The 20,259-nt window shown below is 40.1% G+C and overlaps 1 protein-coding gene across 2 annotated transcripts in view; it reads left to right on the top strand.

Annotated features, from left to right (window-relative positions):
* Window positions 1-6,183: 6,183 nt before the first annotated feature.
* The window catches only part of LIMA1 (LIM domain and actin binding 1), a 91,392-nt gene continuing 77,316 nt past the window's right edge, over window positions 6,184-20,259 (top strand). Inside the window, exon 1 of one of the 2 annotated variants that reach the window (XM_036457504.2) lies at window positions 6,184-6,330. The gene's annotated coding sequence lies outside the window, so the exon portion shown is untranslated. The remainder of the gene's footprint in view (window positions 6,331-20,259) is intronic. The other variant, XM_036457507.2, reaches the window with a different exon arrangement.

Here is a 20,259-nt window from a genome sequence, read left to right as displayed (position 1 = left end):
AAAAGAAATTGAGTCATTAGTTGATGCATCTGACAAATTTTAAATTATGATAGTCTTTTTAAAAAATCATGTTCCTGCTCAAAGTCACTAATTATCCGAGAGATGCAAATCAAAACAACAATGCAGTACCATCTCACACCTGTCAGAATGGACAACATCAACAAATCAACAAACGACAAGTGTTGGCGAGGTTGTGGAGAAAAAGGAACCCTCGTGCACTGCTGGTGGGAATGCAGACTTGTGCAACCACTGTGGAGAACAGTGTGGAGTTTCCTCAAAAAAACTGAAAATGGAGCTCCCATTTGACCCAATAATCCCACTCCTAGGAATATATCTCAAGAAACTAGAAACACCAATCAGAAAGGATATATGCACCCCTATGTTCATGGTAGCACAATCTACAATAGCTAGAATCTGGAAACAGCCTAGGTGCATGTCAGCAGATGATTGGATCAAAAAACCATGGTACATCTACACAATGGAATACTATGCTGCCATAAAAAAGAAGAAATTCTCATCATTTGCAGCAACCTGGATAGAACTAAAGAACATCATGCTGAGTGAAATAAGCCAGTCAATGACAGAGAAACACCACATGACCTCACTCATTTATGGATAATAAAGAACATTATAAACTGATGAACCAAAAGATAGATATAGAGACAGTAAAGCAGGGGTGTCGAACTCAATCAGAGAAGGGGCCAAAATCTAAAATCCAGCCTAAATCGCGGGCCGAATGGTTTACTGAACAGTCATAAACTGACAATGTTAACCAGAAATGTGAATTTAAAATGAGTGGAACAATCTTTTCCTTAACAGTGCTGTTAACCAACTCACATGCTATCAAGCAAAACAGTAATATTGGTATCAAGCAAAACAGTAATATTGGAATGTACCTAAAATGCTCATTGTTTTGTTTTCTGGCTAGATGTCTGACACCATTTTCCCCGGATCAATGAGTCAATGTTCGGTTTTATTTCTTGGGCTGTAGCAACCCGCAAAACAGCATGGAGGTTGTCACCGGTAATGCGTGATCTGTGCTTGTTTTTGTTCAGATTCATTATTGAAAACATCTGTTCACAAAGATAGGTGCTCCCGAACATGGATAGAATACGGGCAGCATGAAGTCGGAGCTCTGGCATTGAGTCAGGGGGCAGTAGAGAGTAGAAGTCCTCAATTTCAACATCCTGAAACCTTGATTTCAGGCCACTGTCAGACTGAAGCTCGATTATCTCCATCTGAAGGTGATGGGGCACATTGTTGACATCAACTGTAAAAGGATTGGCAAAGATGTCAAAGCCTGAGTGCTGTGTTCTAAAGTCAGAGAAGCGCCGCTCAAATTCACTTAGTAAACGGCTAACTTTGGTAGCCAGCCGACTGCAAGGAAAAGTACCAGAAATAGTGGTTGAGATACTCAAACAAACGGGAAAGTGGGCAAGATTGTCCTGTTCCAGTTGGGACTTCCATAGTTGAAGTTTACGCTGGAATGCTGTGATCATGTCAGACATCTTCGTGGTGACTTGTTTGCGTCCCTGCAGCTTCAGATTCAGTTGGGCGAGATGCTCGCATATGTCACACATCATAGCAAAATCACATAGCCAGGCGGGATCCGACAGTTCAGGCAAGGGCTTTCCTTTACTTTCCATGAAAAGAGCAATTTGTTCTCTGAGCTCAAAAAATCTTTTGAGGACTGCGCTCTTGCTCAGCCATCTTACTTCTGTGTGGTATGGCACGTCTCCATGCTCTGCACCCACCTCCTGTAAAAACTGCTGGAACTGGCGATGATTCAGGCCATGTGCCCGTATAAAGTTAATAGTTTTAATGACTGTGGTCATTATGTCATTCATGTCCAGAACTTTTCCACACATAGCCTCTTGGTGGATAATGCAATGATAAGTAATCAAGGGTGTGTGGCAGTGACTTTTTTGCATTCTTTCCTTCATTAGTCCAACCAAACCTTTCTTTTCTCCGCACATTGAAGGTGCGCCATCGGTAGTTAGCCCCACCAACTTTTCCCAGGGTAATTTAAAATTATAGATTTCTCCACAGCCTCAAATATATCTCTACCAGTCGTCGTCCCATGCATGGCAGCTACATCCAAAAGTTCCTCAGTGACAGAGAGGTCGGTCTTCGTAGCACGTATAAAGATGGACAGCTGCGCTGTATCAGTGTTGTCTGTGCTTTCATCGATAGCAAGTGAAAAAGCGAGATAACTGCATGCCTGTTCGGCCAGCTGTGATGATAGATTTCCTGAGAGTTCTTGAATTCTATCTGCAATGGTGTTTCTTGACAAACTGACATTTTGAAAACTCTGTATCTGGTCTGGGCATACTTGCTCACACACTTTTAGCATGCATTGCTTCAAAAAGGCACCCTCTGAAAAACACCTTGAAGTACCGGCAATTTCTTCAGCCACTATAAAGCTTGCTTTCACTGCAGCATCATTTTTCGCTGTAGCCTTTGTAAACATTTGCTGCTGTGATTGTAGTTTGCCTTTTAGTTCTTTAACAATTTTATGCTTTTCTTCCAAAGTATATTTGCCATACTTAACATTATGTTTGGTGTCAAAATGATGACGTATATTGTACTCTTTCATCACCGACACTGTCTCATAACACAATATACACACTGGTTTGCCCTCTCTAAGCACAAACATGTATTCATTTTCCCATTTGTCATTAAATTGTCTGCCTTCACCGTCAACTTTTCTTTTCCTGGACATTTTGGGATCAATATTGGCAGTAAAAGATGTAGTTTATTGGAAATCTGCGTTAGAAGGAAAAAGTTGAAAACTGCACAGGGATGGCTTGATTTGGCAGATGGAGTGGAGAAAAAAAAAGTCAGTCAATAAATGCCTGGCTGGGTACAATAGCAGATTCTGTTGCGATTTTTATGCCTGCACTTTATGCCAGGAACTGGCAGCTTCTGTTGTGTATTTTTTATGCCCGCACACTCACTCTCTCCTCTGCTCTGCCACCCGCACAACCACATAGGATGCCGGACTATAGGTCACGCCTCCTGAATCTTGCATGACTTGTTATCTATGTGGCCGGCGAGGCAGCCGGCGAGATCACAAGCCTCCTATGTCACCGTGCATCATTGTGATGGAACGCAGCGGAGTGTAGTGATGACAGCGCGGTGCGGGCCACATTGCAAGGCCTGGCGGGCCGAATTTGGCCCGCGGGCCTTGTGTTTGACATGTGTGCAGTAAAGCAACAAGCAGACTGCCAAATCACAGCAGGTAGGGTAGGGAGATCTGGGAGAAATAATAGATCAACCGAAGGACTTGTATACATGCATATAAGTACAACCAATGGACACAAAACTCGGGGGAGGGGGATATATATGAGGGGGGGGGCAATGTTAAATTATGTACATAGATAATAATTGAATTAAAAAAATGGGAAAAAACAAAACAAAACAAAACAACAACAAAAATCATGTTCCCCAATTTATTTATTTAGTGGCAGAAATTTGCCTACTAGTTTTATTAGTACCATCTCAAGTTACTAAATATGACTTCCATTCCGTGGACCAATGGACATGCTTTTCTGCTGTTACTCCTAAATGCTGAATTATCAAACAATTCTTACATCCATTCTTTTAAGTCTTTTGTACCATTCTGAAAACACTCCTTTTATAGCCAATTTCATGCTACGAATGTGACAACTCTGGACACAGAGTTGAGAAGAGATACATATATTACACAATATTTCCTTCACACAGACCGATAACCTCAAGAGCAGAGTTATTAGTAAAATGAAGTTAAAAAAAAACATAGCCTTAACCTGTTTGGCTCAGTAGATAAGAGCATTGACCTGTGGACTGAAGGATCATAGGTTCGATTCCGGTCAAGGGCATGTACCTTGGTTGTGGGCACATCCCCAGTAGGGGTTATGCAGGAGGCAGCTGTTCCATGTTTCTCTCTTATCGATGTTTCTAATTCTCTAACCCTCTCCCTTCCTCTCTGTAAAAAATCAATAAAATATATTTTTTAAATGAGTTTTAAATGTTTACTTGTTCTTCACATATTTTACTGTAAATTTATAAATTTGATTTTAATAGTAGTTATGCTTAATACCTGGCTCATAAAATCCATGAAAATTTAGCAGTCAGCCTTGCAAACTGGTAAGTCAACTATGTGTACAGTAAGGGAGGCTTTGGGAGAGCAAGTAATTTGCCTGAGTTGGTAAGGGGCTAAGTCAAGATTCAAATCTAAGTACAAAACTCTGACACAGGTTAGGTTTCTTGGTGAATAAGGGCCATAATTGGCTTGTGCTTGTGTGTGTGTGTCTGTGCATTCATGCATGTGAGTGAGTTTTAAGTTGCAGGGCGTGGGCATATACTGAGGTAACTCCACATGCAAGGAAATTCATTTTCTGGACTACCATCTTATATTGATACCAGGGCCCAGTGCACGACTTTGTGCACATTGAAAGGAACTGTGGGCTTTGGTGAGCATAGATGCGGGTCTGGGCCCATCCTCCACACCCCCACCTAGCCCGTCCTGCCACGGTCCCCAGTCCCGCCTGCCGGCAGCCCGGCTCCCACTGCCGTGGCTCCAATGCCAGATGGCGGTGCCAGCCCCAATCACTTTGTGCCTTCATGGGTGTGAGCCGCAGCTGCTGCCCCGATCACCCCTCAGGAGCAGGGGAAGGTGGAGAAGCCCTGAGGGGTGATCAGGGACAGCAGCCGCCACTCGCACCCGCTGATGGCGCAGAGATTGGGACCTGTACCAGGCACCAGCAGCAAATGCAAGAGTCTGGCCCCATGATAGTGACAGGTGCCCCACCTTGGTCTGGCACCCCAGCTCACCTGCTCCACCATCCCAACACAGCCAACACACGTCATGTTTGATGCATGCCCCCTGGTGGTCAGTGAATGTCATAGTGATTGGTTGTTCAGTTGTTCCAGTTGTTCTGCCATTCAGTCTATTTGTATATTAGCTTTTTATTATATAGGATTGCACACTCTTTTACATTCTGGTTCTGATTGCCAGTTTTGCTAGAGTCTTGATGTTTCATACCTATCCAAGAATCAATTTAGGCTGGATACTTGGAGGAAGAGGGAACAACTGAGTGGTCTATCCATCATCTGCTATTGGACATTTCTCTTTAAATTTTTTTTTAAATTGCTTTTAAAAATGTAAATACAGGTGTTCCCCACCACAAGCCTCTTAACAGGACTACATGAATTCCAAAAGGCTTCAGAAACCTTGTTGTCTGAAACCGTACTACCCTTGGGGTGCAAGAAAAGGAAAGGGCACGCTTCAATCCCAGGAAACTGGGGCAAAAGTTTAGGGACAGCCCTGACTGGTTTGGCTCAGTGGATAGAGCCTCAGCCTGTGGACTGAAAGGTCCCGGGTTCGATTCCGGTCAAGGGCATGTATCTTGCTTGCGGGCACATATCCTGTGGGAGGTGTGCAGGAGGCAACTGATAGATGTTTCTAACTCTCTGTTCCTCTCCCCCTTTCCCTCTGTAAAAAAAAAATCAATAAGAAAAAATATATATTTAAAAAACAAAACAAAACACGCACTTAATTAAAAAAACAAAAAAGTTTGGGGAGAGGAGGACCAAGTGCCAGCTAGCCTTCTTAAAGTTCTCAAAACCTTTCACACAGCCTTTTCCTAAGAACTGTGAGAAAGGCTGGCTCTGCTGGAGGAGAGCCTGGAGATCTGGCCTAGTCCAACCCCTTCATGTAAAAGGGGCCAGTCTGCTCTAGTGGGGGGAAGCGACTTGATGAACGTCAAGCGGTCGAGGCAGCTTTAATGTACAGCTCTTTCCACTACAACACACGGGCTTCCCCTGACATGCCCTCCCTGCCAAGAACTTACCCCGAAGTCACCAGGAACCTGGCCGGGGACTGGCCTACAGTGGAGAGAGCCTGGGACACACCGCCCACGCGCTCCTGAGGCAAACTGCAGTCACTGAGTCAGAGTTCATTAGGGTCACACAGAGATGCACAAAGCCCCAGGCAGTTAAGATACGTGGATTCCTCAGCGTGGAGACTCGGCCCGGGGCTAAGCAGCCCCGCCCCTCACACACGAGCGCGCGCGGCGGGAGCAGCAGGAGCAACGCGAGGACCCGAGAGGGCAGGGCACGCAGCCGGCGGCGCGCACGCTCGCCCCGAGGCCGCGAGGGAGGCGGGCTGACGTGTGCGCGCCCGCGGCGGTGGGCGGGGCCCGGGGCGGGGCTCCGAAGCGGGCCGGGGCGGGGCCCCGGGAGCTGTAGGTGCTGCTGCTTAGGTCGCGCGACAGGTGCGCGAGGCAGAGCGCCTGCGACCCGGGGCAGGGCTGGTACCGGTGCAGAGACAGGACCGCTTGTAGCCAGGTAAGGGCCTGCTCCCTCCGCATCCTCCTCAGCCGAAAAAAGTGACGTGCGCGGACCGCGGCTTTCCTCCACACCGCCTTTCTCCCGCGATTTCAGGGGCGCGGGGAGCGCAGGGAGAGCGACCCCCTTTACCCTCGAAAGAGGGAGTGGAGGAACCGCTGATTCTCCGCGCTCTTCCTTCACTTCTGGGTACTGCCCCGGGGTTGGAAGTAATTATAGAGGGCTGAGCCTTTGCTGCCTGAGGGAGGAAGCTGATAGGAACTCCCTCTTATTAAATCGGGAACGCTCCTTCTTCCTAATTATGTATTTTTTGATGTGGTGGAAGGAGGTGGCAGTTCATCTATAGTCAAAAAGTATATCCCAAGAAAATACTAGTAGGATATTCAACTGCTCTTTTCCCCTCCTTAATTTTTTTTAGCCATTTCGTCCCTCTTTGGCTTTTCTGCCCTGCCATTCTGCCGGTTAAACTCTGTTTAAGACACTTAATAAGTGTCTTAAAGATCCTTTAGAGGTGTTTGGAGACGACAGCAGCCCTTGCAGCCGGATGAATCATCCCCGAGTCGCTATCGTGTATATATTGCTGGCACCTGTCACTAACGCACGTAGGTGTTAATGTAAGGTAACCGTACACCCTGACTACACCTCCTACACTTGAAGTTGTAAGTGCTAGGAGCGAACCATCTGGCGCTTGTCCTTGCCTCCTCCTGGCGCTTACAACAACTGAGTTTAGCTGATCCTGGTGAGAGATATTTGAACTACTATTGTCTTTCACTTAATTTCCAGCTTTCAAAAACCTATCTAATCCAGATGGTTCTATCAATTTGACTCTTTAAGTTAGTCAAGGTACTGAGAGAGTTATCAGCCTTTAAGACAATGCCTCTGTAAGGGTTCGGGGTGTCTTCTTTTGAATGAAAGAATTTTTCTTTTGCTCTTGGTTCCAGTAGTTAAATAGGATACTTTTTATCTGCATAATTACTAATACTATTCACAAATGATAAATTCACAGGGTTAGGAACTGTGAAATAACAAACTTTCTTTTGAGGTCTGACGTATACACAAAAGAAGATGACCCTTAACAAACATTTCTAAGTTCCTGTGGAGTTACAGCCTGGATGAAGAATGATCACGTTTTAAGTATACCTTCAAGGAATTGCAGAGTTAGCAGGGGAGGTTTTAAAGGAAAAAATAAAGAAAGCTGTGCATGCATATATATATATATATATTTCTTTGTTTTGCATCAATAGAAAAAAAAAACACATAACATGGCAATATGTAATTTCTTTAAAAACATTTTTCCCCCATACATTTATTAAGTGCCTCTTGTTTTGTCAGTTCTACTGTGGATTCAAAGTTCCAAATCGCCAACTGTAAAAGAGCTTAAAATCAAATGGGTTTGGCAGATCACTGGCTATAATTTACAGGGTTGGTGAGGTCGATGCTATACTATAGATCAGTCCAGAGTGCTGTGGGAGCACAGATAATAATGTTTGTTTGTTTTAATTCTGCCTTTTAGTTTCCCTTAAAAACAAGACAAAAAAGTAAACAACCACATAGTAAAAACCTTTGAGTAATAGGGTTCTCTTTAATTCATGAATCTGTATCACTTATATTTCTTACCTTGCATTCTGTCCCCATTATGGCCTTTTCAAGATGGGCTTATGTCCTGTTGCTGGCACTGTAGCAGTTCAGTAAATAGTTGGTGGAGCTATTTTCACTGTTCTCTCAGGAGCCTTGAAGTGTTGTTATCAGGTAGTTCATGAACTGTAGAGCTACTGGGGAGAGAATAGAGTATTGGCAACATCAGTAAAGCAGCTGCCATGTTGGAAAAATTGCTCCATTGTGTAACTTTGTTTAACTTGGTACATTCAAACTTTGTTCTAGATGCTGGTTAAAGGTGGGCCAGATTTCAACCTTCTAATAATTGTAAGAAAAGAAAGCTTCAGAAGTGAAAGCAATTCTATTAACAGCATACCTTGGTAACAGAGGATATTTTTTCTTGCTAAGTTTTTCTCAAAATGTCTTTTTCTTTTTTCTTTGGCAGCAGGGATGGGGTGGGTAGATGGGTGGAGAAGGAAAGAGTCAGAAGAGTTTGAAGATTCTTTGTAGAGTTTTGATTATCTGAAGTCTAGCAGTCTTGAGTACTCGTCATATAGCTGTAGGCCTACTGTGTGCCAGTGCCCTAGTATACAGAGGATGAACATGACATGGTCCCTTCTCTGTGACTGTGTTTTTCATTTTTTAAGTAGGATTGTGCATTAATAATAGAGATTGTGGATGTTTCGTTTGGTAATTTGAGCCATGGCACTTGTTTCTTTAACACTGCTTACCTCTTTTCTTTCCATTTACACTCTAGGAAAGTGGTCTCCACCAGGAATTTTTAGAAAGGTATATTTGCATGTATTTTGGGTACCAACAATGATTACATTGCTTTCTTACAATGTTTTCAAGTACAAAAGTTCTTCAAAGACACACAGACAAAAAAGAAAGTTGAGAGTGTGAGAGATCATTGGACAAGTTTGCCATAAAAGGCCTCCTAACCACAGATTGGGAGAATTTGTCATTATTTATACGGACCATGAAACTAGTTTTCAGGCATTCTTAATTCCATATACTCAGAAGTAGATTATCTTTATTTAGATTGGAGTTGTAATCCTTCTGCAGATAGGAAAGGTGGGTTAACTTGGTTCTGAAGTCAGAAATTTCCATAAGAAAAGACTGTTGGTTTTTGGTTGTTTTTTTGTTTGTTTGTTTTTTAAGGTTGCTCTCGTCTTTCACTGTATTTTTTTTTTTATAAGAAGTTAAAGTACTTTATTTTGGATTGTGTACAGTAATCTCTAGGTGACACTAAATCACTTAACACAGACTCTCAAAGTTCTCTAGTAACAAACGAGTGGTTGTAAATTGAGTGGTTTCTACTTAATAATTGCAGAATTGAGATTCTATGGTCAATGGTGCTCTTGGTAGGACTATACTGATATGTTTATTCTGTGACTGGATGCAAAGTCCTTGAGCCTCAGTCAAGTTACTGTGCTAATGAAGACCTCTTCTCATAAAAAGGACAAGGTTTGACCCAACAAGTAATTCATTATTCAGCATGTCAAATGATTTTTTAAAACTTGAAAACGTTTCTAGAGACTTAACATGTCCAGTTATAAGAAGTTAACATGATACCATGAAAATTTAGATTATTTTTATTTTCTTTTAAAGAATTTCTTAACAACAATGCTACTCAGACACTAAGAACTTTTATATTTAGAAAAAATGCAACTTTTTTTGTACTTCTGATAACAAATGTGGAGCTGTTTTTCCTATATTTATCCTATAACAGAGCTTATTATTTAAAAATCTTACACTCGCCGAAACCGGTTTGGCTCAATGGATAGAGCGTTGGCTTGGGGACTGAAAGGTCCTGGGTTCGATTTCAGTCAAGGGCATGTACCTTGGTTGCGGGCATATCCCCAGTAGGGGGTGTGCAAGAGGCAGCTGATCGATGACTCATCGATGTTTCTAACTCTCTCTCTCTCTCTCTTCCTCTCTGTACAAAATCAATAAAATATATTAAAAATAATAATAAATAAAAATAAAAATCTTACACTCTTTCAAACATGTTTTCTCTTGCATGCCAAAGTATTGCCAATTTTTGTTTCATTACCTATTATAGATCAGTAACCCAGATACGCTTTTACTTGGCTTTAGCTTTCTATAATTTCTTTTTTTCTTCCATAAATTGAAATCAAGCAAATGGCCCAGGAGTTCTTTTCCTGATAGTCAGTTTTACTGAACAGGTAACACTTGCTCAGATTTAGCTTCTATCTCCAGTACTAGAGGAAATCTGTCTGCCTTTACATAGTCCCAGTGATTTCCCTCTAATGGCCCTGTCACTGTCCTCCTTATCACGTGGCAACATTTGACCAAGAGGACAACTTCTCTGGTTCTTCCTTTCATTTGGCTTTCTTGATGCGAGTATCTGGTTCTCCGTCTTCTATTTGAATCACTTGCTCCCTCGGTCCTTCAGTAACTCACAGTCTTTTTGCCCCTTAAAATGTGGGTGTTCGCCATGGCCCTGTCCAGAATCTTATTCTCATTATACTCTTCCCCTGTGCAATTTGATCTGTTTTAACACCTCCATGTAAGTGACTTGCAAATTTATCTTAAAAAAATACACACCCATTAAGTCCAGCAGGTGTGGCTCAGGGGTTGAGCGTGGACCTATGAACCAGGAGATCAGGGTTCAATTCCCAGTCAGGATTGCAGGCTTGATCTCCAGAAAGGGGGCGTGCAGGAGGCATCTGGTCAATGATTCTCTCTCTTCATTGATGTTTCTATCTCCTTCTCCCTCTCTCTTCCTCTCTGAAATCAATAAAAATATATTTTAAAAACACACATTAACAATATAATATATATAATTCTTGTTTTATTTTTACAAATACAACTATATATTCACATTTAGAAAATAAAAAGTACATATACTAATTATAAAAAAACCTGGGACAAATTAATTATAAAGAAGATAAAATATTTTATCTGTTCCAGAGAGAACTATAATCTGATGTATTTCTTTTCAGTCTTTTTTTTCTTTGATGCACAGACATACACACACTCACAAACACACAGCTAATTGGGTTCATACTCTTACAGTAGATACAGTTTTGTATCTGCTTTTTTATTTACATTATGTCATAGCTTTTTATGGCATGAAAATCATTTGAAAACAATTTTAGTGGATGTTTAATACCATATTGCATTGATGTTGCATAATTTAACTGTGTACTTGGGTGTTTTGAGTGTTACATTATTAATAAGTGAAAAATTTTTAGAATAACTTTATGCATAAATCTTTGTACAAATCACTCATTATTTCCTTAGGTTAGATTCCCAGAAGTTGAATTACTGTGTCAAATGGCATGAAATTTTAAAAATACTAAGCCTCCTGCCAAATTGCTTTTCATGAAGACTAGGCTAATTAACATTCTCACCTGCAGTGATTGTGAGTGCCCATCATATTGCATTCTTCATAACACTGAATATTATTTTTTAATCTTTACTAATTTGATAAGCAAGTTATTTAATTTGTATTTCTTTATTAGTGAAAGTGAACACTCTTCATACATTCAATTCAATTTCTTCTGTGAATTATGATTTAATTCATTCCCATTTTTATTTGGGCCTTAACATTATAATTATGTTGTTTTTCTGTCTGGGGTTCATTCATTTATTTGGGGGAGAGAGTATAGGTTTGTATTAAGCCAAGTTGAATAAGTGGAACGACAAAGTAGAAAGTGTACAAGAAGTGTAAATTGTGGTGTTTTAAATGCCCATTGCTATGAGAAGCCAGAGCTTGTGATGGCTGAAGCAGCCCTACAAACAGAAAGGGTACTGGCTGCCTTAAGAGTCAGGATTCCCAACTTGGTGTTGGAAACAAACCACTTAGGTTATCCTGAGTAAATCATTCATCCTCTCTGAGCTTCATCTGTAAAGTGAGAAGGTTGGGCTCTTGATCTCAAAGTCCATACAACATGAATAACTCACTGTATATTCTGAAATTTTTTTATCTCCCATTCCTAATCTTCATCCATTTTATTATTTTAAAAAAATATATTTTATTTATTTTTTACAGAGAGGAAGAGAGAGGGATAGAGAGTCAATCTATGAGAGAGAATAATTGATCAGCTACCTCCTGCACACCCCCTACTGGGGATGTACCCGCAACCAAGGTACATGCCCTTGACCAGAATCGAACCTGGGACCTTTTAGTCTGCAGGCCGACGCTTTATCCACTGGGCCAAACTGGTTTCAGTTCTTCATCCATTTTAAATATACAGAACCTGAGGAAAGACTGGGTACAGCAAAGGCAGTTTCCACAGGGGTAGCAAGGCTTAATGGAGCCTGGTGGCAATTTAATGGCTTGCTCCCACTGGACAATAGAAGTTGCGTAGATTGACACTTGGCAACTTGATAAAGTAAGTCTGAAAGCCCTGCTGATCTATGGCACATAGCACCATCATCTCTAGTGAATGTAAAGCAAGTCTTATGTTATGATAAAAGGTTTAAGTTGCCATGCCAAGTTATTTAACAACTTTCACTATTTCGTAGGGAAATTATTTTTAGTGTTTTTCCTTGTGATATGTGTATAAGCTCTTTATTTTAAGAATATCAATTCTTTTGTTTAACTAGATAATTGTCTTTTAATTTATACATGATTTATTATTATTTATCTATAGATCTTTTTCTTTGGGATTCTTTTCTTGCTTTCATGCTTAAAAGTCTTTTGTCATCCAGAGGTGGATTAAGTATTCACTTCAATTTGCTTCTAGTTTTTATGGTTTTGCTTTTTATATTTAACTAGAGGCCCAGTGCATGAAATCTGTGCACCGGTTGGGTCCTTAGCGGCCGCGGGCTGCTGGCCGGGGCCTCCTTCCCTTCACCCAGCCGGCCTCACCCTCTGGTCAAACTCCCAGACAAACTCCCGGTCAAGGGGACAGTTTGCAATTTATGATTTTATTATATAGGATTATATAGGATTTTTAAATTTTTCTTTTTTTACTTTGGAATACCAAATCAGTATGTTTAGTGCCTTTGTATATCTCTGAGCTTCAGATCCATATTTCCAACTACCTGGTAGACCATGTGGGTAATCTTTATGTACCAGGCACCTGCATCCATCCACCTTTTTCCTAGTCTCCCTAAGGAAAAAGCTTGAATTGTCTTGAACACTTCAGTCCTTTTCTCCTCCCACATTTAATCACTAACATTCTACCCCAACAGTGATAATGCCTCAATGCCTCTTTCATGTCTTCTAATTCAGATTCCCCTTTTTCTACTAAAGTTGCTGAGCATCTTTAGAGTTGGCTTGTCATTGCTTTTTCAGTCATTAAAAAAAAAAAAAATAGAACACTGATTTTCAGAGTATGGTTTCTTCAATTACATGTTTCAGAATCACGTGGGGTGTTGGTTAAAGAGCTAGATTCCCAGGTCCTACAGAATCTACAAATAAATATATCTGGGGAATGGAAGTACCTCAAGAGATTAATTCACACACTTAAGGGGAACCAGTGCCCAAGTCAAGTAAAGAAGTTTCTCTGCATGCCACTCAAGACCCCCACTCCCATGCCCTGGCAGCCTATTTTTCCAAGCTTATCTCCTACATCACTACCCACCCACCTGGCACTGTAGTTACACAATGATTCGTGGTTTCCTGGACCCACCCAGTCTTTTCCTGCCTCTGTGCCTTTGCTCATGCAGTTCCCACAGCCTTATGCTCCTCCCCCAACTCCTGCTAAAATCCTTTTCCTTAAGAGCTCAAATAAAATGCCAATTTAAAGAAAAAAAAGCCTTTTCTAATTTCTCTTAGTTGAATCAGTGGCTCCCTGCTTAGTCTTCACTTAGCACTTTATGTTTACTTCTTTTTTTTACCTTAATGCTGTCACTATATATGAATTATTGCTTCCTTACAAGATTATAAGCCTTCTAAGTGAGAACTTTACCTCTTCATTTCATAGCTATTATTCATATAATAAACAATTAAATACACAGTACATGAAATATATCTCATCTTGCAAATATTATTATGTAACAATGTTCAGCTTAATATCACACTTAGAATAAAATTGAAATCTTAACCATTCATTGCTGTCTATCCCGTGTTGCTCAGTGGTTGAATGTCAACCTATGAACCAGGAGGTCACGGTTTGATTCCCTGTGAGGGCACATACTTGGATTGCAGGCTCTTTCCCCATTAGGGGGGAAGAACCAATGATTCTGATCATTGATGTCTCTCTTTCTCTCCCTCTCCCTCTATGAAATCAATAAAAAAAAAAATTGAAATAACTTAATCATTGCTTATAAATCCTTATTCAATCCAGCTTTCATTCATTTCTGTGATCACTTCACTTCTCATTCACTCACTAGCCATATTTTTCCTGCCTCAAGGCCTTTACCTCTGCTGGAAAACTCCCCCATATCTTCTCCTCACCTGGTTGGCTGCCTCTCTCCTTCCCATCATTCAGGTTTCACTCAAATGTCATTTACTCAAAGAGGCCTTCCCTGACCACTATCTAAAACATCTGCCCCCTTCCCTACCACCACTCCAGTTACTCTTTTGTCTTTCTTCACAGCATGTAATTGTCCTGCCTCCACAGTAGAATGGAAGCTACATGAGAGCAGAGACCTTGTCTGTCACTCTTAAGGTTGTATTTTTAACAATTCTGCTTGACACATGGTTAAGTGCTCAATAAATACTTGTTGAATGAATAATTAAGGCTTGAAGATAGACTTTTCACTTTAACAATTCTTGTTTTGGTTCACAATCCAAAGCTTTGTTGTTGTTGTTTTAATGGACAACAGCTGAGGTAGTTCCCCATGAGGGTTCAAATCAGGTAGCAGTCTCTGAGGACTTCTGAAGGTAGCAGGACAAAGGTTTGGATACTGTGATAGGCAGGGCTCAGTTCCATCTGAGTGCAGGTTTTCCAAGGTGTTCCCAGGATCCAGGCCACTGTTTTACTACCTGTCAGCGTCTCCTTCCAGGGTTACTACTGCGAGCCAATACTATTTTATTTTTAAATTGATTTTAGAAAGGGGAAGGGAGAAGGAGAGAGATAGAAACATCAATGATGAAAGAGAATCATTGATTGGCTGCCTCCTCAATGCCCCATTCTGCGATCGGGCCTGCAACCTGGGCATGAGCCCTTGACCATACTCAAACCTGGGACCCTTCAGTCCACAGGCTGACGCTCTATCCACTGAGCCAAACCAGCTAAGGCCAATGCTAGTCTTTTAACACTCATTACATTTTTAAAAGCAAGTGTAGCAAAACTATAATAGAATCCAACTGACTAGAATCTTCAAGTAGCCAGAAGTTTTCTTCTGCTTTCCTTCTCTAGATGAAAAATAAGGAAGCCACAGAAAATCTTCAAGGAAAGTATATTTTCATTATACTTACTATACACTCTGAAATAGGAGAGTGTATTGATTGGAAGGACTGTCAACAACAATTTTAAACAAGGAATTCTTGTTAACAACTAGTTGAGCCAGACAATGTAACTAATCAGTTCTAATATCTTCCTGTTTCTCTTCATTGGGTAACCTTATTTTTTAATTACATTTTTCTTGAAACTGAATGAAAATTTTATTTAAAATAATAATAACAATTTATGATCTTTCAAAATACTTTGACTTTTACTGTCTAATTTAATCTTCATAGTTATGTGAATTATTATGTTTTTTAGATGAAGAACCTGAGACAAAAAAAAAAAAATTTGATTTCCCAAGCCAACTAAAAGATCCCTCAATAAATCTCTCCCAAAAGCTCTTTTAAACAGCACCATAATTTTATGTGATTTTAGAAGGTAAACATTAAAATTTAATTAAAACACTAGCATTAATATGTTTGTAACCAGTACTCATTAAGAAATAAGATGCATTGCATCAGTGAAGATGAGCAGAATTTTATTACTTCTGTGGCTGTGTGATTTGGTAATTCTTTATGTGAAGAATTGTCACAAGCTTCGGTTGTCCTTGATTAAAGCATTGTTCTGTGTTAGCTTCTCAGATTTTTTTCAGAAAGGAAAGATTAGAGAACTTGCCTAGAGAAGAATCACTTTTCAGTAAACCCGTTTTAATTCTCCTGCTTAAGGGACTGGTTAAATTGATCTGAGTTGGCTTTTCAGATTGAGCAAGACCTGAAAAAAACACACCATCTAAAATTTCAGATAAGAAGAATGGAAGCCAGGCCCTTCCTGGAAATGGCCAGGAGTGAAACTAAGAAGCCCTGTATTTGGAGAAATCTTGCTTAATTATTAAGGACAAAGGACTGTATAAGGTGGTATATCTTTAACGGAAGCAGCCTTCTTAAAATAATTGTTTATATTTCTTCTGCTTTGACATTGTGAAGAAGACTCCTTTCATTATCCACTTTGTCTTAATTAAGCATGTAATTGGCAAGACCTGTGAGCGTTTAGGCAGATATTCAATTATATCTTTGTCAAGAGATATGGCAACTGAGAACTAGCATAGTACTGTTTTTTATTTGTATAACATATTTATTGAGCCCCTACACTGTTCCGGGCACTGACATTTGATGCACCGGATGATAAAGTATGGAATGGTACAAAGGTTAAAGGAGAAACAGGCTGTTCAGAGTAAACCTATGCTTTTGTGGCCTTGGTCAACTCTAAATTTCCACATTCTTTTTCCAATTAACTTTGCTTTTCTCTACTTTCCCCCTTAAGGGTTACTATCAAAATTATCTGTTTTTCTACTTTCCGAAAGAGATTTTACTTGCTATGTATGAAAAAAAACCCTTACTGACTTGTTGCCCTTACAATGAGTTAATTATCAACTGGGTGGAAGGGAAGGAGAACTAAGTGAATATATAACAAATTAGATTTGAGAGAGAGAGGTAGAATTAAACTTGGATTTGATCTAGTAATTTCTTAATTTAAAGGAAAAAAAGATATGATTCTTTATGACCTAAAAATTTTAAACCAAAGTCTGTTTTTAAAGGCTGCAACTGGAGGTTACTCTTTTAATCATCTAAGTAAGATAAAAGAATAAATGGTTATTCTTTTAATCATCTAAGTAAGATCGCGCTCTCCCTGTTCTCACCCCTCCCCTGCCCCAGGCACATAACCATTAGCTTCCTCACTCCCAAGCTCCGAGGGCCCTCCCTTTACCTCTATAATTTGTTTCCTAAACTAAATTAAAACAGTATCTGAAATATGGTAAATGTTCCATAAATGTTAGCTACTTTTATTATCACAATCATTATTATTAAGCACATATTTTAGCACTGAGCTAAAAGAACATTTTATTTTTTAAAAATATTTTGTATTGATTTCAGAGAGGAAAAGAGAGGGAGAGAGAGATGGAAACATTAATGATGAGAGGGAATCATTGATCAGCTGCTTCCTGCACAACTGCCCCCCCCCCCCCAGACACACACAAACACACACACACTGGGGATTGAACCCACAACCTGGGCATGTGCCATGACCGGGACCATGACACTCAACCACTGAGCCACACCGGCCAGGCTAAAAGAACATTTTAGAGATGATGCGGGAGGCTAAGGCTTTTTTACTAATGTTACCTAATAAGTAAGGCTCAAGACTTAGGCCAGAGCTGAAAGGAACCTGGATAGAGTTGGCCTAGATATAAAGCATTACCATTTCTAGTTTCCTTTTCTTTTTTGGAATCTTTTTTGTGAGTTTATTTGAGCCAAACAGTCAAAGTTGCCAGGACACAAAATCTCAATAGATTGAGATAATGCTCCCACCATTTCTAGTTTTGAGATACTTAGGAGGATAAGACTGGCCCAGACTACCCTCAGGTTCTGGGAAGATGTTGTTAGCAGTAAGTTGTTAGAGCATGGACATTAGGATTTCTTAGACCAGTGGTCGGCAAACTCATTAGTCAACAGAGCCAAATATCAACAGTACAACGATTGAAATTTCTTTTAAGAGCCAAATTTTTTTAACTTAAACTTCTTCTAATGCCACTTCAAAATAGACTCACCCAGGCCGTGATATTTTGTGGAAGAGCCACACTCAAGGGGCCAAAGAGCCACATGTGGCTCTCGAGCTGCAGTTTGCCGACCACGGTCTTATACTGTTTCAAATGCTGGCTCTGCCTCTTACTAGCTGTGAGACCTTGAGCAATTTATTTAACCTCTGAGCCTCGATTTCTCCTCCTGTAAAATGAGAACAATAATATTTGTTTCATGGTATCATAGGATTAAGTGAATAAGATCAGCTGGAATGAATCACCTTGCATAAGACATGCACTCAATAACTGATACCCAGGCTTATGGTAAGGTGGCCCAAACTTTTGCTTGATTCTGACACAGTCCATCTGGGTGATTAGGATCTGTGTGTGCTCTGGCCTAATAACTCTGGGATCAAGCCAAAATTAAACTCTCAAACCTGTTCTTACATTGGAATGTAGGAGACTCTTTTCAGAAAAATTAGATGTGTTTGGACTCCACGTGAGATATTACATTCTAAATATAGTCCTGATATTCAGAGAACCTTCCCTTCACACATAACCTCCCCACCCCCAACTGAGAGGCATTAGACTGGCGAGTTGAAGGTAGCAGCTGGAGCACAACCCCAAACAGTGATCTCAATGCCTGGATTGTCGTGCAGTGTCAGTCAGACTTCTCAGAGGACTGTGCTCTAGCAGGAATGTTAATGAGCAGTCAAGGGGTAGATGTCCTACAAAAGGGAACTCTACAGAAACTAGGATCTCATCTGTATAGCCAAGCAACAATTCTATGTAGAAAGAATATTAATGAGATCTGGATAGGAATCAGACACCAGGAAAGGACAGCTGCTGTGAGAGGCAATTTGAATTGTACAATGAATTACACATGATATTCAGAAAGTCCTTGTGCAATTTTAAAAAGTAATTAAGTTGTAGAGATAATAAACAATTTATAATCGAAAAGTAAATGTATTGAGTGGCCAATACACATTTGAAAATATACTCGACCTCCCCCATGATTAAAGGAATAAAAACTAAAACAATCATGTATTATTTTTCCCACATCTAGCAGATTGGAAAAAATTAAAAATGTTTAATAATGCTTAATATTGACAAGGATGTTGTGAATCGGCTTTCTCTTTTAGCTGATGGTTCAAATATAAATTGATGCAAATATATATATATATATTTGCATCAATATTTTGGAGGGGGGGAAAAGCAACTTTTTTTGAGAAACATTTGGGAATGTCTATTAAAATGTTAATGCATAGGCCTTTTGAACTACAAATACTGCTTCTGGGAATTTATACTATAGGTGCGCATCTTCAAGTAGGCAATAGCAGAGGCATGTTCATTACAGTCTTGCTCTTAATAATGAAGAACCTAAAGCCACCTAAATGTTCATTGGCAGGGGCCTAGTTAAATAAGACTATTTTGGAGTGAAATAATAAGTGGTCCTGAGGGTTGCAGTAGATGTGTATGTCCTGATGTGGGAAGATGTCCAAGGGGAAATAAATAATGGCCATATAGCACATTCACATAAGACCATTATAATTTTTTAGATGCTTTTTAAAAAATATATATTTTATTGATTTTTTTATAGAGAGGAAGAGAGAGGGATAGAGAGTTAGAAATATCGATGAGAGAGAAACATCCATCAGCTGCCTCTTGCACACCCCCTACTGGGGATGCTCACAACTAAGGTACATGCCCTTGACCGGAATCGAACCTGGGACCTTTCAGTCCTCAGTCTGACGCTCTATGCACTGAGCCAAACCAGTTTTGGCTATAAATTTTTAAAAAAATATTTTTATTGATTTTTTACAGAGAGGAAGAGAAAGGGATAGAGAGCTAGAAACATCGATGAGAGAGAATCATGATAGTCTCTATTCACTGAGCCAAACCCATTTAGGCTATAATTTTTTTTAATGTCTGTTTGTGCATAATGTATATTAGCATCTCTGTGCCTGAGTTTTCTCATTTGTAAAATTAGCATCATAATAATATCTACCTCATGACCTATTGTGAAGATAAAATTAGATACAATATGTAGATACATCCTTTTAGAACGGAGACTGACACAGAGATATGTGTTTTAGTATTATCATTATTATTATTGCTACCACATATAAACAATATTAGGAAGCTTATATTCCAAACTGTGACAGAGGTTATCTTTGAATAGAATGGGCTTGGGGGAAGGGGTGGACAAAAGCAGGCAGACTTCTATTTCTTATTTCTTTTATTGATTTTTTTTTTATAGACAGAGGAAGAGAGAGAAAAACATCGACGAGAGAGAATCACCTATTAGCTGCCTCTTGCACACCCCCTACTGGGTTCAAGCTCACATCTGGGGCATGTCCCCTGCCAGGCTATCAAACTGGCAACCTCTTGGTGCATGTGTCACCACTCCACCAACTGAGCCACACCTGTCAGACCAGATTCCTATTT

This window comes from Pipistrellus kuhlii, unplaced genomic scaffold, assembly GCF_014108245.1.
Source record: "Pipistrellus kuhlii isolate mPipKuh1 unplaced genomic scaffold, mPipKuh1.p scaffold_m20_p_3, whole genome shotgun sequence".
Classification (NCBI taxonomy): Eukaryota; Metazoa; Chordata; class Mammalia; order Chiroptera; family Vespertilionidae; genus Pipistrellus; species Pipistrellus kuhlii.
Note: the sequence above shows the minus strand (reverse complement) of the source record. Positions and strands in the feature narration are given on the sequence as shown.